Source organism: Phyllostomus hastatus, unplaced genomic scaffold (assembly GCF_019186645.2).
Source record: "Phyllostomus hastatus isolate PE091 unplaced genomic scaffold, TTU_PhHast_1.1 phas_scaffold_1066, whole genome shotgun sequence".
NCBI lineage: Eukaryota > Metazoa > Chordata > Mammalia > Chiroptera > Phyllostomidae > Phyllostomus > Phyllostomus hastatus.
Genome location: NW_025334004.1, coordinates 9204329 through 9229840, shown reverse-complemented (window position 1 = coordinate 9229840; position 25512 = coordinate 9204329). Strand labels below are relative to the sequence as shown.

Genomic DNA, 25512 nt, shown 5'->3' with positions numbered 1-25512 from the left:
TATGCCCATCTTTTATGTCTATCTTTTGCATGTTTGGTTTCACAAGATTCTCAGTCTTTTTATTCTATAAGGGAAAATAGATTGTTTTTCCCCACAGATGCAATGCAGAGACCACAGGTACCACAAGTACAGCACAATCTGTGCACTTCTTGCTCACAGCCAGGCAGTCTGCTTTTTCGAATTTGCTCAGACTCACCAAGGTAGGAAGGATGCAGCAGGACAAGGAACAGACTTGGAAGGTCAAAGTAGATAAGAGATGATTCTACCCTGGCAGATGCAGCTCAGTGGGTTGGGTGTCATCCCATAAACCTAAAGGTTGCTGGTTCATACCCAAACTGTTATGAGTCAGGTCCCTGTTTGGCAGCATGCTAGAGGCAGCCAATCCATGTTTCTCTCCCTCTCTTTTTTCCCTCCCTTCCCCTTTCTCTGACACTAAGTAAATAAAATTTAAAATTTTTAAAATTTAAAAGAGTGATTCTGTATGCTTTTTCTTCTTTGGGATTTCAATGTTTTGAGTGGAGGAAAAAGTGTATTCACCTCAGCAAAAGCTCAGGATACCCGACAAAAGGAAGCATACAATATGGTACTTGGAGATGACCGATAAAATATTTTAAATTCTTCCTAGAAATATCTGCAAACCCAAAGACTCTGGGAGTACATGATTTGAAGAGGAAAATTTTACTCCACCTTCTGGGAAAGTCTTCATTGTCTACAATTGACCTCTGGGAATGACGCACTGGTAGACTCATCTTTAGGAACAAGACAGTTAACTTGAATTACAAAGACACTGTTGGGCCCACCCTCCACCTACTATCTTAGGACTGAGTGGAGAAAAGCTACTCCCTATCTTCTCAGAGCTTTGGTATTTTCATTCCACTTTTCTTACCTTCAGGTCTCTCTCCCTATGCATCCCCAGTGAGCTGATCTAGGCCACACCAATTCTTTGTTTGTTTCTCCTTGTACTCTGTGCTTTCCTAAACTCCACCTCCCCACAACTCACTCACTCTTTGATCCACCACTCCTGAATTCTGCCCCACCATTCCTGTAGCAGGCGTGTCCTACATTTTGGTGTCTTTGGGCCACACTGGAAGAACTGTTTTGGGCCACGCATTAAATATACAAACACTAATGAAAACTGCTGAGCCAAAAAAAAGATTTTAAGTAAATTTACAATTTTGTTTTGAGCCGAATTCATAGCTAACCTGGTCTGCAGGTGACCTGTGGGACATCCTGCATGTTGGACATCCTTGTGTGAAAGCCACTCACACAAATATCCAAAGAACGATTTCCCGTATTTATACTCTCTGTAGAATTTGATGCTGTTAACTTTTTTTAATCCTCACTTGGGGATATGTTTATTGATTTTATAAAGAGAGGAAGGCAGGGAGATGGAGAGAGAGAAATATCCATGTGAGAGAGAAATATTGATCAGTTGCTGCCTGTACACACCCCTGACCAGGGATCAAACCTGCAAGCTAGGTATGTGCCCTGACTGGGAATCAAACCCACAACCTTTTTGATATACAGGATGACACTCCAACTGAGCCACCCAGCCTGGGCTTGACACAGTGAATTTCTTGACACTACAAACACTCTCTCTTTTTGGCTCTTATAACACTGGGCTCTTCTAGTAGTCCTCCTACTTCTCTGACTACTTTGCTAGCTCCTCTTTCTCCTCATACTCTGTAAATAGGGATGTACCACAGAGCTCCATCTTAGAAACTTGGCTCATCTCATTTTAAACACATTCACCCAACTGAATGGTGATGATTCCCTAATCTTTACGGGGATGACTCCTTAATCTCTACAACAATGATTCCTTGATGTGTACCTCCAGTCCAGGACTTTCTCTTCACTCCCAATCTATAATTCTAGTTCCCCACTGGACATCTCTGTTTTGGTGTTCTATAGTCAAGCTCACCATGTTCTTTCTCACTCTAATTTTCTGCATAATCTTCTCAGTGAAGGTCACTACCATGCCCCCAGTTTCCCTAGACTCCTTTTTCCTCCAGTCAAATTCCCAGTTTTGTTGATTATACCCACTAAGCATTTCTCAAATCTATTTGTTTATTCTTTATTTCTTGACAGGATTCCTACAACAGCTTCTTTAGTGGCCTGCCCACATCTAGCTCTTCCCTTTCCAATCCATCCTCAACTTTGAAGCTAACATGACCCATATAGCAATGCAGATCCGATTATGCAACCCACCAGGGCCAACTTCTTCAATGATACCCACGTGTCTCAAAATAAAAGTCAAACTCTTTAATAAGTTTAAGGCCAGGTCCCCATACAATCCAGGCATAGTTCAAGGTATTAGTCTCTAAATTGGCCCTTCTTTTTCATATTCTCATGCCTTGTACAATGTCCTTTTTCTTTCTTCTCCTTAAAATACTCTTCTTTACTCTCTTCTTTATCTAGCTAACTCCAACTCTTGAGGAAATTGAGGCTGAGGATTATCAGTTTACATGTCACCACTTCCAGGAAGTCTTCTTAAAAGTCTTTTGCCCTTCTCTAATGATAAATTAAATACTCTCCTTTGCATCTATCTCAGCACCCCTCCCACAATGCTATACATAGCCTTTCACCCATGTCAGTCTAATTGAGGAGAACACCTTGAGAACAGAGTGTACCTTTTAGATCTCCAGAAATCATCAGAGGTCTGGCCTATGTCACTACTCCATATGTTAGTTGAATAAATGACTGGATAAGATTCATTTGAATGTTTACCACACAATGGTTTCTATCAAGAAAAGGGAGGTTGCTGTTTGATTATTACAAATGTGTTTTAACTTCTCAACTCCATGCTTCTATTTTTAGTGAGCTGCCAGGCAACCTCGACTTCAGTTTGCATGTATTGTAGGAAACAAGAGGACAGATGTTTGGGCAGTAAATCCCAAACCTGGATCCCAGAGCTTAGTCATGAACTCCATGAAATATTTTCTCACTGAATTACCAAAAATAAGAGAGTCAAGTAATATGTTTATAATAGAAGGAAATACACATTTAGTCCTTTCTAAGCAAGAATAGTAACTCTGCATTGTTTCAAAGAATGAATCATTCTGATCAAAGAGAGGCTGTACACTCAAGTAAAAACAATGCATCTCCTCATTTATAACTATGTAATGACCCAATGGGACAGAATCTCAACCCTGACTCTTACTAGCTATGTGACTTGGGCAAGTTACTTAACCTTTCTAAATCTTTACTTTCTAGGCCAAAATTCCATCACTTACTTTAGGAAATTGATGTGAGGACATAGAGAGCTCTGTATGAAAAGAGTGCCCAACCAGCCCCATGGTCTCAGTTACTACTGTCCATTTTTGAGAAATACTCTTAACTTATCTTTAGTTCACACTTAAGTGTTCTTGACCTTTCAGCTGCCTCTTAGCTTGGATGACTCATAGGTACCTCAAACCTATTCTGCCCAAACAGAATTCATGCTTCCTCCCTTTCCCCCAAACCTGTTTATCCTATAGTTTTCCATATCTCAATATCCATAGCTCAGTGAACATCTCTTCTAATCATTCAGTTGTGACATCAGGAAAAATGGCATCATCCTCCATTCCTTGGTCACCCTGGCCCTTCACATCCAAGCAACACACTCATTCAGCAAATGTTACTGAGACCTTGTGTCAAGTGCCGAGATTCTACCTCCCAAAGACTCTGATATCCACCCATCCTCTTCTATCACATTGCCCCCTTCTTAGGCCAACCACCACCGCCTCCCATAGCATGCCCTCAACTCATCTCCCTGAATCCATGCTTGCTTCTTGACAATCTGCTTTCCACGCTTCAGCCAGAGAAGTCTTTTCAAAGTGTCTATATGATCACATCACCCACTATTTACTTAAAGTATTTCATAGCTCCCATTACTTTAGAATAAAGACCAAAATCCTTTATGTAAACCATAGGCCCTACATGTCTGCCCCTTCCCTGGTTTCTAGCCTCTTACTGGCCATTTCCTCACTCTTTTCACACTTCGCAATGTTTTTCACATTTTTGATATCTGTATTTCTTTACCATAACCCCAAGAAGATAAAGTGGTAGCAGCCAAATCATCTTTTTAAAGGAGGGCCTCCTTTCAGCCTTCACTTCACCATTCCTCCCCTGCCACAGAGCCCTAGAACATTTTTTTTTACTCTGCCTAGAACATTGTTCCCCCAACTCCCTTTGCGTAGCTACTTTCTACTCAGCTTTCAGATGTCAGCTAAAAAGTCACATGCACAAGGATGCCTCAGAGAACCCTTCCATGAACCCTATACTGGCTGGCACTCCTCATATCACCCTAAACTGATTCTTCACATCACTTAAGGCCACTGTAATTACCTACAGGCTTAAGTGTTCCACCACACCAGTCATTCTCAATTCTGGCTGCACATCAGATTCACGGGAGAACATTGTGAAAATACCAACTCCAGAGTTCCACCCCAGACTAATTAAATTAGAATCACTGAGGTGGAGCCTCAGTGCTGCTCTTTTTTAATGGTTTCCTGGTGCACCTAATGTGCAGCCAAGGTTGAGAACCCCTGGTTGAGAGGGCATGGACTATGTCTGCTTATCCACAACAGCCAACACAAGCAGTGCTGGCTTTCAGCAGGCATTCGATAAATGGCAACTGTAGTTATGATTGTTGTTGTTGTCATTGTTATGGTCGATTTGTTATGATTGAGATCATAACATTTTTTCACATTTTTGGCACCTGTTATTACAGGAAAATAAAATTGTAACAGGCAAATCATCTTAAAATTTGGCAAGTTTCTATTTTCCTGTCGACATAGAGCTTCAATTAAGGACTGGCTAGAACAGACTAGATATAATGTTTTCACAACAAACCACACCTCCAAGGTGGAATAAAATGTAGCATATTAAGAAATTCAACTTATATTATACAATTTCTTTTTATGCAAGTATGTATAAGTAATCATGGTCATTTCAATAGTGCCTTTCTAAATTTGTAATGACATGAGTTAATTGGATGGGTCACTGCTTCCTCATTCTGATACTATTTGACCCTTCTCTATGACAGGTTTTCTGTCCTGTAACTTGACTTATATTTTAGTAAGAAATTGTCCACCCCACTTCCCAACCTGGTTTAGAGGTTAAGACTAGAGTTCCTTTGGCTCATAGTTTTCCTGTTCAGAGAACCTTCTAAAGACAGAGTTTCTGTAACCCAGTTCTCAGCCATAAACCTGCTCAGAATCACCTAGATGGCTTGTTCATACAAAAACTGCTGGGTGCCAACCACAGAGTTTCTGATTCAGTCTGTCTGGGGTGAAGCCAGAGAATTTGCATTCTGACAAGTTGCTAGGTAATGCTGCAGCTGCTGCTGTTGCACAGACCACACTTTGAAAACCGCCACTTTGACTCATGACTCTGTAGCTACCCCCTAGTTAATGACTAATAATTTTTAAAAAATAGAAGAGCAGTTGTGAGGCCTTTTAGGGGTACAATGGGTGAAGGCCACCCAGTTTATTCTTTACATTTAAAGCACTATCATCAGCCTTTCTACTGTCATTTCAGAGGCACTTTCTCTGTGCTCTTTTTGTGAACAACTCAACATATCCTTCCCACCTATGATTTTCTCTTTTTGTAAGAAAGAGATCACAAGGATGTGTGGGCACAGCACCCCTCCCGTCAGTTCCTAATGGGCAATTCCCTCAGCCATTCTTCTTGCCGCTGTAAAGCCAGCCGGCTTTGTGAAGTCACCTTCAGGATTGTTTAGCACAAGGGTAGGAGGAAGATTGAAACAGCAGCCAGGGAATTGCCAAGAAGCTCTTCGAAGAAACGAGCTTCAAAATCACTTTGGAGATTTTTGTGCCTGATTGCAGGTCTAGCTACCTGCTGCCTTGAAAGCCAATACTCAAGAGGCAGGTGATGATGTAAAGGAAAATTTATTCAGATGCCAGCCACCTGGAAGAGGAGGGACTCTTATCTCAAAGCCCATCTTCCTGGGAACTAATGTCTCAAAGCTCATTTTCCTAAGAAGATGGAGGACTCATCTCTTAAAGCCCATCTCCACCTCTCAGTGCAGGCTGACGTTTTTATCACAAAGAGATCAAGGGAAGGGGGTTGAAAAGTTCTCTACGTGCAGATGAGCACAATCCACTCCAATAAGGGCAGTGATGGTCCCGTGTGCGTCATCCTGATTTAGTCATCCTGGCTTCAGTCATTCTGGCTTTATGTTTAGAGGTGAGCAAATCTCTCGGAGCTGGGATGCCTGAAGGTCAGAGCAATATCTTTAGAAGTTAGTTCCTGGGATTCTTAAACAAACATGCTGTTTATCTGCAAGCTACATATTAGTGGGAGTCAGCATTTACAAAAACAATGTCAGAAGAATGGGGGTGGGTTACAATTTCCCTGCTGTTACCACTTCAGCAGGGATTGGGAGGGAGGGGTAGGGCAAAGAATTCCAAGTCACCCCAAAGGATGCTCCTGAGCCCAACACCAGTGTCCTGGCAAGATGCTAGGCAAGCAAGCGAGACACTACCCCTGGAATAAACAGCTAGTGAACACGAATTTTGAACTTTGCAGTTGCTCACTATGCCAATGTGATGTATTGAGATGTATACCCAACACATCTTCACTCCACAAGGGGTGTGCCTGGGATAACAAAAGGTTTCCTATGCCCCCTCATTTAGGAGCTAGTGGGGCACTCTTAGGGTGACTAACTGTCCCAGCTCACCCTGCTTTTACCAGTTCCTTCAGACCCCCATCTTCTTCAGTCACCCTTTCTCCCTGTCATGCCATTCCCACTCAACCTCATTATTACCTTTTTTGCAACCCGACAGGCACCCTCTCCTCCAAGTTGCAGTCCTTAGGCAGTTGGAGCAAGGGTAATGGGCCAGGTACAGAAGGTCACCAGGGTGGAAAGTCCTGGGTGCCTAGCAACGGGCAAAATGGGGAGAACATTCCCCCTACCCCCCAGGGTGATCCTTCCTCCCATAGTTTATTTCTGTCCTGTGGTTTGGACACCTTGACCTTTTCTCCCTAGAGATAACATCTAGTTCAGCTATATTTCAGCTCCAGGACAGAAAGGCAACAAAACCAGGTGGGTGATAACCAGGACCAGCTGCACTGACTGATGACCCCCTGCCCTGGCACTGACCAATCAGTGGTGACCACAACCCTGAAAGGGCACACCTGGAAAAGCTGGTGAATAACCTACTGAAATGCTCCCCTGGGACTTCCCCTTAAAAGCCCTTAGGACAGAAAACCCAGGGCCTGCTCCCACTGGGAACAAGCTGGGCCTTTTCCCTCCCCCTCTCCTTCCCCGCAAGGCATGCTGCCTTTACCTACCTCTCCCCTAGGCTCTAAGGACACTTTTTTTGCCTTTGTAACTTGTTTCCTGGCTCAGTTCTTCTGCCACTCACTCTTTCTACCTCCATAAATTTCCAAATAAACTGTTCTTATAGTTTGAGTGTGGGCTCTGAATTCCTCCCTAGCGAGAACCCAAGTACTGAGGTTGCTGCATCAAGGTCCAGTCCGGCCCCACTGGTCTAATACTGGGTTCTGTTCAAACTATTGCCAACACTGGTTACCTCTGGCGATTTTAGCTCACTCAAACAATTGTGTTTTCTTCCCTGAGCTCAGTTTTCTGTCTGACTTTATTGGCATCTTCAGGCTTTCTACCATTCTAACTTTTAAAATACCCCATGAAAGTGATATATCTTTTTCAGATGAAAACAGTCTCAAAGTTGAAAGGATTCTTAGAATTCAGCCACTCCAAGGATCCCAGCCCTGACTGCACAGGATAATCAGCTGGGATTTTTTCCAGCCTTTTCCAGAGCAATTGCATTAGAATGTCTGGGGACAGGGCCCAGGCACTGGTCAGTTTTTAAAGCCCTGTAGGTGATTCTAATGTACAACCAAGCTTTCAAATGTCTTCCAAGTGTCCAATCCATGACTACAGAATTCTTATATATTTAACTTCTGCAATAAACTTTTCTAATGGGGCCAGAAGAGCATGTCCATGTAGTCAGGGCCATTGCCAAACATCTGTAATTACTCGGAAGCTCTTCTCTCGACCCAAGATTTTGTTTCATTTTAACTTCCACTCATTGATCCCAGCTCTAAGCTATGAAGGAACACAGAGTATGTTTACTTCTTCAATATGAAATTGTTTTTCAAATTCTCAAAGATAGCCAGTATATAAATCCTATCCTCAAGTTTCCCTTTCTTGGGGCCAAATAACCCCAGTTCCATTACCATTTTTCACATATCACATTTGCCAGGTCTCATGTACCCTAATTACCATCTACTACACTCCCTCCAGGTTGTTAATGTCCCTCTCAAATCACACTACTCTAAACTGAGGATAATACTACAGATGTAGCAAAGTGATGACATCCTTGATTTGGAAACTTTAATTGAACCGCCTAACATGTCTATTTATTTCAGATACTCATATTGAGAATTGTGGTCCAGTAAAACCTAGAGATCTTTTTCACATACACTATGTCCCACTTAGGATTCTCACCCTGTGTGTATCATTTAAATGTCAACCTTATGGTGCCAGCCCACATTTCCAGCTTGATGATATTTGATTCTTTTATCTAATACATTGCACACTCACTAAAAGCTATGTATTGTTGGCAAATTTGCTAAACATGCTTTCTATGCCTTCTTCCAAATCATTGGTAAAATGGGGAACAGATACAACCCTGTGGTAGATTCCCCTGATAACCTGTCTTCAAGGTGGATTTCAAACCATTCGTCAACATGATTTAGTCATGATTCGTGCTAATACCAGTTCTCTTATTTGATTCTTATCCAGTCCCCACTTCTCCAACTCATCTTTAAGCATATCATAAAAGACTTCGCTATACATCTCCTCATACTGAAGAACTAACAAGTTAAATGACAAAATATTTGTGATTTGCTTTAAAATATTCCAGAACCAACAATAAAAACATTTGGTAGAGGGGAGAATAATAGAGGAAACAAATATCTCAATATATTGCTAATTGTTGTAGACAGGTAGTGGGTATATAGAGGTTTGTCATACTATTCTTTCTGTTTTTATTTGAAATTTTCTGTAAATAAAAAATTTTGTGAACCTCTTGCTAAAATACAATGCACTGTTCCTATAAATTTGAAACACTGGCAAAATTTATTAACTCTAACATCCTCCTATACATCTTCCAAAACTGGGTAATTTCATATACCTTAATTTAGCAAATCCATGCCAGTTTCAAATGATGCTAACACATTTTCCATATTTATTTCAAGGTTTTTCCAAGAGTCAATCTCATATGGAGTTTCCTGAATCCATTCTTTCCCATATTTTATGATTTAAGTGACTACTGAGAATTTAAAGAACATCATCTTTGTAAAATTCTTTGTAGTCATTTAGAAAAGTTAGGGGCTCTTAATAATTTCCCACCTGTTTCAATGACTTCTTAATGATGCATGTTTTTCTTTGAATGATCAAGCTACATTTTTCTAGATTGAAGCAAAGTATAAGTTCAGAGTTTCCAATTCATTGTGCATCCCTCTTCCTGTTCATGTTCTAGCACTGAACCATAACCAAAATAACATCTTTTTTTGTTATCTTTAGCATTTTTTCCTGCATGCTTCATCTCCAAGTGTCTAAACATTCTTCTCAATTACTTGCCATTTTTTCTCTATTATACAAATCCTTAGGGAAAAACTTTTTATTTTATAAAAGTCATGATCATCATAGAAATTTTTAGAAAATAAATAAATATATAAAAGAAAATTAAATTCACCCACAATTTCTGAGCTTCTTATCAAAGTTGCTCTGGTGAAATAAATATTTTAAATACCTTTCATTTTTTACCCATTGAGATTACTTATGATTACATAATCAAATTTCTCATTTAGTTGGTTATTTTATTTTTAGGTTCTTACCTTTTTAAAAAAAATTTTAAAGATTTTATTTATTTTTATAGACAGAGGGGAAGGGAGGGAGAAAGATAAGAAGAGAAACATCAATGTGTGGTTGCCTCTCACACGCCCCCTATTGGGGACCTGGCCCTCAACTCAGGCATGTGCCCTGACTGGGAATCAACTGGCAACCCTTTGGTTTGCAGGCCCACGCTCAATTCACTGAGCTGTACCAGCCAGGGCTAGACTCTTATCTTTTTTGAATCATATTCTTTAGTAAATCTGACTATGAGATCTTATGAAAAGTATCACTTTTCTGATATATATATATATTTTTAAATCTACCTGCCTAAAAATTGACTCAATGTGTCTGGTTGCCTTACGTTTTCCTTCTTCAGGATTATTGATGCCTAAACAAACTACCTTCTTAACCACAACTTTCTTTTGAGTGAGAGTTAAATCAAGGAAGAAGGGTACTAATATCTTTGTCTAATTTGCAAAAAGTATCTACAAGGAAAATCAAACATTTTTCAGATGTTCTATTTTTGGTAAATTCTATTTGCAATACCTATCTAGATAAAGTACAGTGTTTCATAATTTCATCAGTGAAAGGAGCTGGGGTGTGCGATAATGGATGAAAGTGTTGCCAGCATTTATTGTGACCTTCTTTATGCTAGGCACTTCACATAATTATTTTTTCATTTAACATTCTTAAAGGTCCTGTAAGTTAAGTACTGTTTTAGTCTCTGTTTTACAGATAAGAAAAATGTACATGAGATGGGTTAAGCAACTTTCCCAAGACAAAGGTGGTAAGATATCTTTAAAATACTAATAATTTGCATATCAAGTGTGCAAAACCCTCCCTTAGTTGTAATATTCCATTGATAGTCTTATTTCGCTTCTTCCTGGCTTTGTAATTTGTAATAGAAATATTTCACTCAAAGCCTCCACTTCACTGGAGTAATTTATCTTACACAACAATGTCCTTTTCACTCTCCTTCCTTTGTATTATGTGACCCAAAGCCCTGCATGGAGCTGCCAATCTTATGCTTCTGCATATTTATACAAACAATATCTTTAATATTCCCTCCCTCTCCTAAAACATCTATGTCTTTGAATAAGAAATAGATTTCACTGCCCTTGATTTATTAGAGGCCCATCCTCTAAGCCTTTTGTGACATGTAGAGCTTCGTGTTTATGTAGAGTAGAAGCAGCATATCAATTTCAATAGGTTAAACTTTGATTTGGAAAAAAATGAAGATGGTCAAAATAAAGCTTGAAGTACTTATAAACTGATCAAATGTCCCTAAAAGTTGTATCAATGAATCACAGATTTGATTTCCTTTTTGCTCTCTCAGTTCTTTTCCTGGAAATTCATAGCTGATTATGCTTCACATTGGATGATGCAACTAAATAAAAAACCCAAAGCAAAACAAAAGCTACAGACAGGTTACTAGGCCTAGGGTCTTGAGTAAGTCACATTCTCAGCCTTTGTTTCCTCAACTGTAAAATGAGGATTAACAGTCATACCTCCTTGATAGTGTCATTGAGAGCATTAAATTAAATTGAAAAATGTACAAGAAGCTGCCATATGAACTATAAATTCAATGATTATGATGCTTATGATACTGATGATTATAGTTCATAAGGTCTGAACTTCACTTGTAACCAATGTATAAAATCAAGTATGCAAATGTGCAATACCCCAGTAACCAGAAGCTTTTTAAATATATTTGTAATTGGTGTTAAAATTTTTTACATTGCAGATTTCCAGGGTTCCTCTTTTTCTCCTGATAAGAAAGTCTAGAGTGGATGAGAAGATTCCTGTCACTGTCACCTTTGCCAGCTTTTGCTGCTGACAGTGGGTATTGGAGAACCCGAATCTAGGACTAAGCTTGGATTGGTAGGTAATATCCTAAATTGACCTCTTCCCTGGGGAGCAACATTAGCCTCAAATTCTAGAATCAGTTTCACTTTCTCAGGCAAAGAAAGGGGATGTCTTAAGAAGGCAGGAGAAACTCACACCTTCTTCCTTCCCTGCTAATCCTGCCCCTTCCTCCAGGCTTGCCTTGCAGGTTCCTTTCAGGGCAATATGGAAGTCCTTGGGCTCCAAGTACCCTCTATCCTCCATTGCTCCTCCCTCTACTAATTTCCAATTTGAGGGAATTAAATAAGAAATACCTCTGATGGCCTTAGAAGTGAAAGCAAGTTGTGTGGTCCTTCACACCCTAGAGTGAATTGTTGAGATGGATTGTGTTCCCAAAACCTGGCTGTGACAAAGCTAAACAGAAAGAACAGGAGTTTGGAGGCAGTACAGGAAGGGCAGGGGCAAACCACCCCTTGGGATGGCTGGGCAGCAAAGGGCTTCGGGCAGCACCCAGGCACTGAGCAACAGGGAAGAAGGACCTAGAGTCAAAAGGCAGAAGAGAAGCTCAGAAATGAGGCCCTGGACAACATATCCACTGCACCAGCGCCCCGTAACAGGGTAGTTACTCACCCCACCTCCTTCCCACCTCATCAGATGAAAACAGCAGCATTGCTTGCAGGACTCTAGACCAGGAAAACTGTCATCCTCACAATCACCCTCATCATCATCATCATCTGTTGTTCACTTGCCAGCTGGGTACCAGGCACTGTGCTAAGCACTTGATATGCATTATTCATGAAACCCTCACAACACTGTAGCTATCATTAACCCATTTGCACTTGAGGAAACCAGGGATCAGAAAGTTGAGTAATATGTTCATGGTCACATAGAAAGTGCAGAGCTGGAACACAAGCCTGTCTGACCCTGGGGACTCTATTCTCTTAATTATTAAGAGGAACTGACACTCATTTTTAACTCTTCTCTCTTCTATCCCCCCTAACCCTCAACCTAGGCTCCATTCCACTTCCTTCAGCCAAGTGTGGCCAGTTTACATAGCCATCTTCTGAGAAAAGTTGCCTCATAAGTTGATAGGTTGGGTTTTGTGGCTGACCTTCATGTCCTGTGACCTTATGATCTTGGCCACAATTATTCCAGCAACTGCTGCTTCAACCAAAGCCTGGGTTGGACTCACATCATCTCATTTAATACTCATTACAAAGCTGTAAACCAAGTACTAAACATTAATCCCATTGTAGGGTGGGAAAACTGACACTCAGAGAAGTTAAGTTACCTGACTGAGGCTGTACAGCTAGTAAGAGGCAGAACTAGGTTCAGAAGATTGGTTCATCCAAAAACTTGAACATTCTGCTGTACCCCCTTTTTGGGGGAAGTCAAGGGACCCTCTTGAATGTAGTCTGTGACAACAGAGGAGAATTGTCCAGCCACTGCATCAGGAGATGCAGACAGAGTCCAGAGTCGAGAGGAGCCGAGTATTTACAATGGAAGGGTGTTCAGATAGATGTCCACAGTAGCTGTCCACTCATGTGATCTGACACTAGGCCCTCACGAAAGGCCTCCCGCTCCAGCTGCTTTGCAGTAGTAGAGGCTGTTACCTGTGTTTCCTCACTTTTACATGTGGGCCTGGCAATCCTTATCACCTCAGGAAACTGAACCCAGTCATTGTTATCTGTGCCTCATATATAAACACTCCCTTAGGTTCAAACTCCCTTCAACACACCCCATTATGATCTTGTCCTGATGGAATGGACTGGTGAGAGCCTTGGAGCCTTACAGACCTTGATGCTTAAATCCTACTGCCAACCCCAGCCTCCAGCTTTATTTCCTCCTCCAACAAGTAACTTTCTCCCTCCTTCTTTATTGTCTGCCAGACCCAGAGGAAGGAGCCCTGAGGCCTAGGGGTGCTTTCCAACAGAGTTCTGGGTGTATACACCAAACATTTCCTGAGGGACCAGCAAGTCAGATGCAGCATGCATCTCAGCAGGCCATAGAAGTGTTGACCTCCGGAACTTCTACATTCCAGGTCCGGACCAAGGTCTTAGGGTAACTAGGAACAAAGCCAGAACCTTTTTCCAGACCTGCAGTTAGCCCCAATCTCTAAACAAGATATCAGAGCTCAGAGGAGTCCCCACATCTTTGAAGTTGACCAGAGCCAAGAGCTGCTGGTGAGTCTGCTGGAAATGCTAGCAGCAAGCCACAAAGACATTTTCGGTGCTCCCATGAAGCCTATGTATTCTGAGGATGGGCTATTCCAAGAAAGATCCAGGGATATAGAGAGCAGGTTTCCTGGCTTCAGTGTCTCTTTCCTTTGACACCTTCTACCTTATGGCTAATTTGGCAAATGGTCAAAGGGCTAGCCCAACCTTTACTACAACAACAACAAAAAAGCTGAACAAGAAAATCACTTAGTTATGTAAAGCACCCCACCATATTATTTCCTTAGGAAGGCAAGATATAGTGATCAAAAACAGACAAAAAGAAAACATTTGACTAGGAACTTATATTTTTACATAGATTTTCTCTCTCCACCCTTCTTTGCAGGGCCTCCTGTTGTCCTACTACTTAGTCACCAAACTGTGGTATCCCCAAGTTTGTTCCTCCTTTCCGTAATCAGTAATATCTAGAAGCTGAGTTCCCAAGGCAACCACAAATATTTGTTATTCTTTCTGCCATGTGACTTTTTTCTAAAATAAGCTCAGATATTTTTTCCTGCCATCAAAATACCAGTAAGAATATAAATGGATATTGGTTTTTCATGCATACCTGTGAAATAGAGAAAGTATAACACTACTTGAGCAAAATTTCTAGGAATTTCATGAAAGTCTTAAAAGATAATATAAAAATTGGGGTGTTAGATTATTATATCTTTAAAATAAAACAAGCAAAGGAGAGCTTTTGGAAAATGAATGAAAACAAGCTGATACACATAGGTTCACATGCACCCTAACAGTAGAATCTATTTTTGTTTTGTTTTGTTTTGTTTTGTTTTGTTTTGTTTTAGAAAAGGAGTAGCAAAGAGAAGAGTACACATCTGCTCTGAGGTCAAGATTTAGCCTTTTTCCTTTGAAATGCCCCCTGATATGCCAGCCAAGGACCCCCAGAGACCTCCATTTGAAGCTGACAATACTTGAAACCAATTAGCAAACAAGATTTATTTTCTGTTCTCATGTGACTGTGGGGTGGATGACCTTTCAGCAATCCTGGATAAAGTCTCCATTTAAGGCTCCAACACAGTAATGACTCTACCACACAAATCATTGCAAATTAGGGAGCTTCCAAATTACATGGAGGCTAGCACATGGCTGCGTCACAATAGCAATAGTGCTGCTCATAAAACTTTACATTTTGAAAAAACAAACTTTGCATTTTGCTAATCTCAACAATAGTTAGTTTGCAAACACATTTATGTCCACTCTCTTTTTTGAGACTCAGAGAAACTGCTTAGGACAACAGAGGCTACATACACACATATGCTCACACACATACACAATCCCATTTTGCAGGTAAGTGAAAAATGAGACTAAAGAGCAAGGGAACTTGCCCAACCTGTTTGTGGCCTGGTATGTAATTCAACCAAGGCTTCCACTTCCGACCCCATGTCTTTCTATCCTAGACATCCCCACCATCCCCTCTATCATCCAAGAATCCTGAAACGAATAGGATTTGTGATACAGAAAACTCGGAGTTTAAAAAGCAGTCTTAGAGCTTTTAGACAATCAATTCAGAAATAGATAAAATAATGGCAAGACTGGCAAAAAAAAACCCCAAAAAACAAAACAGGAAGAACTGAGACAAACTAATGCAAGATAGAGTCACTAAGGGAACAGAAAATATTCTCTCTCTTCCTCCTTCACATCCTTCCTGCTCATGACTGGACTTTCCAAATGGCCTGTTCCTACACATATTCGATAGTCTTTAAAATATTTTAACTGATTTTTTCTTCCAGCTGTTGTATTAGTACAAGTCACATTCATGTCACTATCTCCTTTGACACATGTTCCTTATTTGACAAGTTCCCTGAATATTTCCCCATTCTGGACATACTCACCCACCTAGTTTGTCAAAATCTCACTTCCAATGTAATGCAGAAAGAAAATGTACCACCCATAAGGTGATTTCCAGTTTTTCATTCAAAAAATCAACTAAAAAGTAAATACATGAATATGTGCTGAATCATGAGGGAACTTTTTGGGGTGATGAAAATGCTCTATATGTTGATTTGTCAACTGAGTTGTTTTAGGGGTAAATGACATTGTGAAAGCTTAGTACTTAGCGCAGGGCTTGGCATAACGTAAGTCCTTTATGGATCCCTGCAAACCAGTGCCTTTATAGCACTATCTCTACAGTATTGTCTTCAGTTCAGAGCAGTGTGTTTTCATAGAGACACTAACAAACTAGAGGGTGGAAGGTCTAAAGAAGAGAAGGAAGCTTCTATTCACAGAATTTCCTTCAGCAGCTTGTTTTTTTGTTTTGTTTTGATTTGTTGTTGTTTTTTTTAACTCCTGTCTAGATTGTCCTGCCCTGGTGAAGCCATAATAGATTTGTCTCCTGAGTATCAACTTAACCTAATTTCTCAGGTGTATTAGAAACATCTTCATCCTAGTGGGAGAGTGTTGGGGACCACCCTGCCTCGTCTCAGGAAGCTGTAACCCTCCGGGACTTAGGCTGAGTGAAAGACCTCCGGACCAGGAGCCACTAAGGAGACAAAACTTATTCCCCTGGCATGAACGCTGCCTGTTCTGTGCCTGGCCTCCTAGGCTTGATCAGTTAGCCAATGACAGGTAAGATTTCCCACAGAGGGAATCATCTAAGATGGGCATGATCACAAGGAGGCCTCAGGGAAAAGATTTGGGGCTGTGGAAATGAAGGGGTGATGGACATCAACCCCTGCCCCCTTGGCTTTGTCAAAGCCTGAGTCCTTGTTCTTAGATGTGAGAAATCCAAGTCTCCTGGCTGCCTTTGTCTCCTCTGCCCAACTCAAGCCTGTTGAAATAGCAGAGGGGTGCAGCCCAGACCAGAGATGGCGGACCCCAGGGGTAATCAGGCTTGGGACATAGAATATGCAAGGTCCTGTGAGATCTGTTTGCTGGAGGATGATTAGATTAGAATTTGAAGGCATAGACAGGAAACCAATACTAGCCCTTTGAGCCCTATAGTTCTTTCAAATGATAAAACTCCAAACTGCCCAGAATCACAGCGGGGGTTTCTGTCAACATCTTTGAAAGTCACCTATTTCTTTTGATCTTTTCTGCCAGACTATGAATCCACAAACTAAGTCTGTATTCTTAATAAAAACCTGCTTGGGAATGGAAACAGGGCGCTCCCCACTAGAGAGTGGCCGTTCTGTCCCTACTTCCCCACAGGACCTGGTTGTCTCTGTGTATGTTTTTCTCGTGTTTCAACGAGCCATCCACAGTGTTCCTCAATCACTGCAGGCTGGTGAGCTCACTTCAGGAGAGCATCAGAAAACCCATGATTGCTCCCATGCCTGGGAGCAAGTATCCTGGAAGGAATTTAACCCACTCTTTAGGAGAATCTGGGCAAACTTCCTTAGCTAAATCTACCCCAGAGTGTGTGACAGTCTGCCCAGCTACCCAGGTCCTGGTTCTCATTTCATTTCCACCCTAGCACTAGAGCCTGGCTGCAAATGTCGACCAAATAGGTAGGGGGCTGACTCCCTCTACTGGTTTCAGTCCACTCCTTTCATGTAGGATCTGGTCTGTTTCCAGTGTGTTTCCAGTGTGTTTCCAGTATCTTCCGGGTGCTCATAGGACAAACCTCCCTGGTCCAATGACTTGGCCAGAGAGCAAGAATATATTCCCCAGATGCCCCAGCAGCTGGAACCCACACCCCAGATCAAAGCCCTTGAATACAGCCATGGCCTGGATCAAATATGAGTTTATTCCTCTCCTTTGGCCATGATGATCTACCCAGGGTAACTTCCTTTTACTCTCTCCCATCTGCAAAGAGCTTCAGGCACATTTCATGTCTACAGATGTTCCATTTAGAACATTGACAGTGAGAAAGGGAAAAAATTACAAAGAGCAGATACATGAGCTCACAAAACAAAGCAATCTATTGAGGATTTAGTGTAGGAGTAAATAGGTCTAATAACTTTAATAGACTTAAAAATTTTAGTAATCATTGCTGTCTTACAATTTCATTCATTCATTCATTCATTCATTCAGTACTCACTCATATATTCATGCCTGCACTGATTTGAATCACAGATTGCCTGGAATGTGCCTGGTACTGGATATGTAAATATGAGTAAGACCTAATCCTTGCTCTTAAAGAACCATAAAAATTAGTATTCAAAATGTCAATGTCATCACCTTGGCTGAGCAAGTGGAAGTTTTTATGTCTGGTATGCTCTGTTAAAGAAAAGAGAAAGATGCAGCACACCTCAGTACATTATATGTATGCACTGTTCTGTGCCATTTTATGTAAGGGACTTGAGCATGCTCAGATTTCTTATCTACGGTGGGGAGGGAGTGGCGTGGTCCTGGAACCAATCCCTCACAGATATCAAGGGACAAGTTAACTTGTGAGGGATTTTTTACTTTGTGAGGGATTTTTGGCTTTGTGAGAGGGCAAGGGGGTCAGTGCCTCTAACCCGTGTTATTCAAGAGTCAATTGTATAAGATAATTACATTCAACAGTATCAGCTTAATTAGCACAAAATGTAATGTCTGAGCTTCACTTCTATAAGTCTTGACTCTGGCATTTCTAGATCTTCACACCTTTGGCCTCCTAGTTACATGGCATTAGGCCTTACTTCCTCACCTCCAAAATGGGAAGAACGGTAGTTCATATCTCAAATGAGGTAATGTGTACAAAGAACTCATTATGGTGCCTGGAAAACCCTTGTTTACATTGCATTTCCCTTTTCAAATATGCGTATGTTTTTATTTATGCACATTTCATTAACAAGATCTTTTTGTCTTTCAATATCACCTTAACATCTCCACTTGGGGTTGCAAGTGGTCCTGAGAGGAGATTAAACGAAGCAGTGAACAGAAAAGACAACATGCTCATAACCCTAATTAAAAAGGCAGTGAACAGAAGTAAGCAGCCCACAGTCCTAGAAATTAAAATTTGTGAGAAACTTATCAAAACTACCACCAATTATGAAAGATGTTAGAGCACATGAAACTTCCCAGGTTAAAAGTAAACTAATCACAAGACACATTAATAAAATGACAGCATCCCCTTCAAGGCTGTCTTCAAAGCATATCTGGTCTCTATATTAAGTTATAGACACCACACTTAGTGAGACCTTAACAGTGAGGAGCTCATTCTAAGCATTCCAAAATGTTCAATAAGTAGGGCTTGACAAAAGAGTGAAATACAGAGCTTAGTCCTCTTCAGGCTAGGGGATGGCAGATATGGAAGAGTCGTGACAATGTCCTTTCAAACATCTGAGGAATTATCTTGTGGGGACTTAGATCTGGTTCATCTCTATGGCCCAGAAGGCAGAACTAGTAGTGCTGATGGCAGAGGGAAGATGCAGGGAAGCAAAAATAATTCAATCAAACATTAAAAGGATCAGATCTTTTTAACAGAGCTGTTTAAGATAGTAAGACAATTGGCTCTGGGGGTTAGGGGAGGTAAAGTATAGGAGGGTAAGAAGAGACTTTATGGAGCGAATCCAACTTGGTCAAGAAGCTGGACTATGGATTTGGCTGGTCCATGATAACTTCTTCAGTCTTTTGTGGTAAAAAAATAAAATAAAACAATGATACACTCTCTAAAACCCATTAACTATAAAATGAGGAAAATAATAATATTGACCTGTCAGAATTGTGTGAAGATCAGAGAATGTGAAAAAGCCTTTAACATGAAAGACAGAAATGAAAACAACACTGAAACATAGAAAACAGTAAAGAAAACCTCAATTACTATTCTCAGAAAGATGAGAATATATTGCATCTGAGACCAAGAGAGTCTACAATTCTATTTAAAAAAAACATCAGAAAATAAAAACAAGTGTTTAGAAATTTAAACTATAATATCTGAAATAAATTTTAACATACGAGTTGAAAGGTAAAGCTGAAGAAATATCCTAGAAGGCAGAGCCAACTGTCAGGGAGTGTGGAGAGAAAACAAAATAAATTAAAATTTTAATATAAGAGGGACAACATTTGACTAATAGTCCTTCCAGAAAGAGAGGACAGAAAACCGGGTAAAGGGAATTATCAAAGAAACCACATGAGAAAATTTCCCCAAACTGAAAGATCTGTCGCCAGATGCAAGGAGCAGAATACTCAACAAAACAGATGAAAATAAACATGAACCAAAGTACATCACCATACATTTTTAGTAAGTAACAGATAAAGAAAAAAATCTTAAATGCTTCCTGGAAACAGTATGGTGGGAAAGACAAGTGACAAAAAAAATAATTGGGACTAAGCATAGCATTGGACTTTCAAATTCTAAAAGACACAAAGGCCTGCTCACTTTTACTCTAGTGCACCTGATCTCAGGAAGTTACTGGAGGATGTGTTCCCCCAAATGAGGTAGTGAACCTAGAAAGAGGAAGAGATGTTATGTAAACTGAGAACCAACACAGAAGAAAGACTGAGGGAAGCCCAGGAAGACAACCGTGCAGCAGACCGGAAACGCAGCCAGGACAGGACGACAAATTTAGAGAGGAGTTTTAAAAAAGAATAGAGAGATGAGAAGAGGGATGAAAAAGAAAAGATTACTGACTATGTAAGAAATTACACTGAATGATTTGCAAAAAAAGAATTACTGATAGAGACATGGAAAACTAAGCAGAGAAGGAAATGAGGCCTTATTAATAATGCCAGTAAAAATAAAAAGTCACACTGGAAAGGAAATCTAAGGCACAAACAATACTTACCGAGACATGCTAAGGTAAACAAACACTGGGTATTGATTTAACTAACAACTGTGATCTCACTATATAGGGATGGTGTGGAGAGGGCAACCCCTGGGGGAATGTTAAAAAGTACTCAGCTGTGACAGTATGAAAGGAACAAGTAACATCTAAATTAGCAATGTAAGCACAAATACCAGAAGAAATCCTAAAAAGATTAAAAGTGGCTACTCTGGAGAATAAGACTTAAGCATAGACATAAGGCAGAAAGTGATGGGATAGGCAAAGGCAGTTCTTTGTTATGATTTATGAAACTCGACTTTTAATTACAGGGTGGGTCAAAAGTAGGTTTACAGTTGTTTGTATAGAAAATACAATAATTAATAAATAATAATACAATAAACTGTTTCACGTACTCACAACTGTAAACCTACTTTTGCCCCACCCTGTATATGCATGTATCACATTGGTAAATGATAATATTGATCTTTTTAAAAAAAATATTCCACCATGATTATCAAGGTCTGTTCTGCTTTGGGACTGTTATTTAATTCCATGTCCCCTAGTGGAGCTGTTGTTATTGCTGGAAAACTCCATTGACAAGGCAGAATAAGGAGAATCGATACCAATCTTACTAAGTTGACATTCTAAGAGTTTAACAGTTTTCAGTGTTGTAAGCACATGTTCTTTTTTTAATCCAAGATAATTTCCTCATTCCAGTTTCATTCTTATTTTCACCTGCTTTTGTTATTTCAAATTCAGGTGTACTGCCTATTTTTTTGGAATTTTTTTTCTGGGTTACTCACACCTCGTTTTTAAATATCCTGTTATAGCACTGGCTCTCAGAAAGCAAGAAGACATATTTGTAGATTTGTGGGAAATTAACAGGCAAATTTTATTTGAAAATTAAAAAAACACCAACAGGCAATTTGCTATATTTCACATATTCCTTTGAAACACGCTTAATTTTTTACTAGTCAATTAATTTCCATTGAACATTAAAATTTTTCCATGTTAGAAATTTCTAAATAAAATTAATTTTTATGATTGCAAAATAATTATATGCTCAATGTTAAAAATTTGGAAAATATATTAAAGCATAAAAGAGGAAAAATAAAATGCTCTCTCTTTTGATCACCCATTAATAATCTTTTTAGTATTTCACTGTATATCTTGTAGGTCTTCCTCCTGTGCATAGTTGATATCTACATTTATTACAGTAATTTTTTTTTACAAAATGGGTCTTGGTTGTTAAACTTTACACCTTGTTTTTCTCCTAACAATGCTTATTTCTCTTATACTTGGAAATTCTTTTACATTATTCGATTATTGTTTCATATATGGATATATATTACTTTAGGTTATTTCCAATTGTTCACTATTACAAATAGTATTCTAATAAATACCCAGTGATACATCTATACATACATCCAGGCTGCTGTAGTTAGGGTACGTTCTCATAGCAGATGTGCTGGTTCAGAGTGCAGACATTTTTAAGGCTTAGAATAATTATAACCAAATTTTCCTCTGGGAAAGTTTACTCCTTGGACTCTCACCAACAATTTGGGAATATTCATTTCCTCCATTTTTTTCAGCAATAATGGACATTTTTAAATAAAAAGCTTTGCCTTTCATTATGTAAGAAATGCGTAACAAAATGGGTGCTTAGGAATCATAGCAGGGCTTCCAAAATTCATCCTGAGGATAAACTGGGATATTTTCTATAGCAAAGTCTTGACATCTAGGATCATTTTACATATTAGGATGAATCATAAGACATTGCCAATACTTGATAGTTTTTGACTTACAAAACTGTCCATTTCAAATGGTTCAGCCTAAGAAATATATTTGTAAAATTGGAAAAGGCATTATAGGTAAAGAATGGGCCAAATTGCCATTGCCTTTGAAAAGTTTCTCAGTTATGGAAGAGCTGTCAGTACAACCTGCTCTAACGGGAGGCCCTGCTGTGCTCCTGCTGAAGGGCCTCCGCAGGATGCATCATTTCGGTGTGTGAACTATTTTGAGCTAGAGACAGTTGAGACTCTGAGGACTCACAAGAAACTTTTACCTCTCCCTTAAGGAATTTAAATTAGGGGCCTTTCCTATAATGAGTTATTACCAGAGATAACTTTTTGTGACCTATGTGTAGGGCAAGGCAAGCATATAATTACTGAACATCTGCTCTTATCATCCTGAGAATGAGGTTCCCCCTTCTGAAGCCCTGACATACCTTATTTCATCCTTAGCTCAGAATGCCATATAAAACTCATCTTAACTTTCTGTCTCTGCACGTCTCCTGTATGCTGGCTCTCTGACTCTTTCATGCTCCCATATATTTGTATGTAATTAAACTTGGTTATTTTCTCCAGTTAATGTGGCTCATGTTGATTTAGTTGTAAGACCAGCCAGAAGGAACTAGAAGGGTAGAGGAAAGGTTCTTCATCCCCTTCTCTACATTGCCGACCTGGTCAGAGGATGGGCTGGGGTGAGTCAAAGTGAAGCACAATGGGGTGTGATGGGGACCCCATCACTGGAGTCCCCTGAAAGATGGCCTCCCTATAGAGAAGTACCACTGTGAAATGGGATTTTGGAGAGAAAACATACAAGTAAAGTTAAAAAGAAGTTAGAGAACCTTCAGGAATGCTTCAAGTGTATGAGAGAATATCCAGTGGTTGATGGTACTTAACTAATAATGCTGGAAACATTTATAGCCCTAATGGGGAAAGGTATCCAAGAAACACCATTTTCTCTCATGAAAAGAAAAAAAAAAGCTTAGATTATTGTTTAGATTAATCCCCACAGATGAATTAGATTATGCCCACATAATTGTTTAGATTATGCCCACAGATGAATTAGAGCACTAGCCTAGCATGAGTGGGAGCCATTTAGTTTGTAGGAAAAATAATTATATGTCATCAAAGTCCAAGGAGTCCTACAAGACATCAGTAACAAGAGGATTAAATGTAACTGGAAGTGTGGTATCAAGAAAAGGGGCCTTTAAAAGGCAGCCACCAACCAGCTGGGCAAATGGGTCACATTCTTTCCTAACTCGAGACTTCAGTGTTTCTGTCACTCATATACTGCTGTAATTTGGAGAGAAATTTGGGAATTCTACTTTTAGGAATTTATCCTAAAGAAATCTTCAAAGACATACATGGAGATCAATCCACAGGCAGTTCTTTGTAACAGTAAAATATTTGGAAATTTCCTATATGTCCCACAAAAGGAAATAGTTAAATATATTGTATATGTTCCAATGATGCACTATCTGCAGCAATTAGAAGTGATATGGTAAAAGCCATTCGATTGTCATGACAAATGATAAAGTAAAATAGATGATTGCAACTGGTATGCATAACATGACCCCAAATTTTAAGAATCTAAATAATAACAACAAACAATAAAAAGGAGGAGAGGGAGGAAGATAAGATAAAGTTTGGGAGGTTACATAACAAAGGATTAAGTTACCTAACAAAGAATTGTCAGTAGTGAACTTACAGAAGCTTTTTATTTTTCTTACTTGCTTTCTATATACTCCAAATTTTCACAATAAACTTGTATTCTTTATGTAATTTTAAGGTAGCACATGTAATTAATTTTATTTTAATGAAGAGATTTGAGAAGACCCCAGTTTCTTCCAGCACTGAGTCCTTTTGAAATGCCAAATGCAGGGATACCTAGACCACATTTAAATTGTGATTTCCTACTCCTAGCTTACCCAAGTTCTCCCTTAAAGTGCAAAGTCTTCCAAATCATTGGGTTTTGCAAACGGATATACCCTCTGAAACTATAAGGCAAGTCTGGGGAATGCAACAGCAGGTAGAAGCCTGGAGTTTGCAGCTGTCTTCACAACCTGAATCCTGGAGTGACTCACTAGAAAGACACTTTTGTAAAAACCACACTTCCTGGCCCTAGAGACTCTAGCTTTTCTTTCACAGAAAATGTTTGCAATCTGGATGGTCTTCCAGCAGCAGGTTATATACCTTCCTATAAAAGTTTCCATCCCTAAAACAGTTTACAGATAGCTGATGGTAGAGGCCGTAAAAAGGATACACAGGACAGAAACAGACTATTTCTAGCTGAAGTGAACATATGCTGCATTGTCTGTTCGAGAGTCCACTTCCCCTTTTTCTGGTACCATGACTCTGAATTTCCTTTGAGGAACCTCACATTCAGTCATGTTCTTCAGATATCACTTATTTCTCCTTAATTCAGGGAAGGGGTAGAGAGGTAGGAAATGGAGGGAAGCAGAAGCAACAGGATTAACTCCAGTGAGAATTTTGCTCCCAGCACTGCACTAAAAATGCTCCAATCAGCACCACCATGGACCTCCGCTGTGCTAAATTCAACAGCCAGTTTCACTGATTCGACCCATGATCTGAGCAATAGATTCAGATGACCACTTCCTCTTTGTGAAATACTCTTTGGTTGGCTCCCAGAACACAATACTCTCCTAGTTTATTCCCCGCCCCTCACTCCAACACACACACACACTTTTTCAATCTTCCGGGATGGTATCTCCTCTTGTCCCCAGCCTTTAGAGTGTGAGCATCCCAAGGCTCAGTCCTTGAAACTTCTTTCCTCTCTGTACACTCATTCCTTTGGTGCTCTCATCCAGTCTTATTACATTGAAATCCAATCTCACTGAGTCTAAACACCACCCGATGACCAAAATTTGTATCTCCAGTCCAGTCTTCTCCCCTGAACTCCATCCAGACTTGTATATTCATATTCATCTGCTGAATTCAAAATCTCCATGTCAAATAGGCATTTCTTACCAAATGGACACTTCTTATCAAACTTAAAACATCCAAATCAAGATCCTGATCTTCCCACGCAAACCTCTTCTTCCTACAGCCTTTTCCATCTCAGCTCAAGGCAACTTCACCCTTTTAGTTTCTTGCAGGGCCCAAAACTCTGGGGTCAGTTTCCTTTTCCC

At 39.9% G+C, this 25512-nt stretch overlaps 1 protein-coding gene across 2 annotated transcripts in view; it reads right to left on the bottom strand.

The window, feature by feature from the left end:
• ENTPD1 (ectonucleoside triphosphate diphosphohydrolase 1) overlaps positions 1 to 25512 on the bottom strand; it is a 108769-nt gene that overhangs the window by 67827 nt on the left and 15430 nt on the right. The gene's annotated exons all lie outside the window — the stretch shown is intronic.